This window comes from Etheostoma spectabile, chromosome 15, assembly GCF_008692095.1.
Source record: "Etheostoma spectabile isolate EspeVRDwgs_2016 chromosome 15, UIUC_Espe_1.0, whole genome shotgun sequence".
In the NCBI taxonomy this organism is placed as follows: Eukaryota; Metazoa; Chordata; class Actinopteri; order Perciformes; family Percidae; genus Etheostoma; species Etheostoma spectabile.
The window spans coordinates 30,080,382-30,081,832 of NC_045747.1; positions in this window are offsets into that span (position 1 = coordinate 30,080,382).

The window sequence follows — 1,451 nt, forward strand, 5'->3', positions numbered from 1 at the left end:
GACATCACCTATCCAGTTTGTCTCTCAGGTAATTCCAGATTATTCTGATGTATGGTTTTAAAATTAAGGGCTTAAAAAGTAAGCTAGATTGCGTTTCAGCTGTTAAGGCATATGTCACTCCTTTATGGCACTCTAAAATGGATTCCTACTGTTATGCCAGCTCATTCCAAGTCTGAGGGAGACATCACCTATCCAGTGTGTCCACCATCCATCCATCTCATCCGCTTAGCCGTATCGGGTCGCGGGGGCAGCAGCTCCAGTAGGGGACCCCAAACTCCCTTTCCCGAGCCACATCAACCAGCTCCGACTGGGGGATCCCGAGGCGTTCCCAAGCCAGGTTGGAGATATAATCTCTCCACCTAGTCCTGGGTCTTCCCCGAGGCCTCCTCCCAGCGGACGTGCCTGGAACACCTCCTAGGAGGGCGCCCAGGAGGCATCCTTACCAGATGCCCGAACCACCTAACTGGCTCCTTTCGACGCGAAGGAGCGTGGCTCTCCCGAGCTCCTCTCGGATGACTGAGCTTCTCACCCTATCTCTAGGGAGACGCCAGCCACCCTCCGAGGAAACCCATTTCGGCCGTTGTACCCTGGATCTCGTTCTTTCGGTCATGACCCAGCCTTCATGACATAGGTGAGGGTAGGAACGAAAATTGCCCGGTAGAGCGAGAGCTTTGCCTTCTGGCTCACGCTCTTTCGTCACAACGGTGCGATAAATGGAATGTAATACCGCACCGGCTGCTCCGATTCTCCCGACCAATCTCACGCTCCATATCCCCTCACTCGCAACAAGACCCAAGGTACTTAAACTCCTTCACTTGGGGTAAGGACTCACTCCCCACCGAAAAGCACTCGTGGGGAGTGAGTCCTTACCCCAGTGAAGGAGTTTAAGTACCAGTGTGTGTCTCAGGAAAATTTCAGAGCCTTCTGATGTAGGATTTTTAAATCAAAGCCTAGAATGTCTAATAAATAGTATAATTTAAATCTCTTTCAGGCTGTTAAAGGCCTATTTTTCTCTTTTTCAAGCTAATCTATTAAGGAATCCTGACGTTATGCCAGCTTCATTCCAAGTCTGTTTGAGACATCACCTATCCAGTTTGTCTCTCAGGTAATTCCAGATTATTCTGATGTATGGTTTTAAAATTAAGGGCTTAAAAGTAAAGCTATATTGACGTTTTTTCAGGTTGTTAAAGGCATATGTAACTCTCCTTAATGGCACTCTAAAATGGATTCCTACCGTTATGCTTCATTCCAAGTCTGAGGGAGACATCACCTATCCAATGTGTCTGTCAGGTAATTTCAGAGCATTCTGATGTACTCTTTTAAAATTAAGGCCTTAAAACTAAAGCTATATTGATGTTTTGTCAGGCTGACAAAGGCATATTTAACTCTCCTTCATAGCACTCTAAAATGGATTCCTAATGTTATGCCAGCTTCATTCCAAGTCTGGGGGA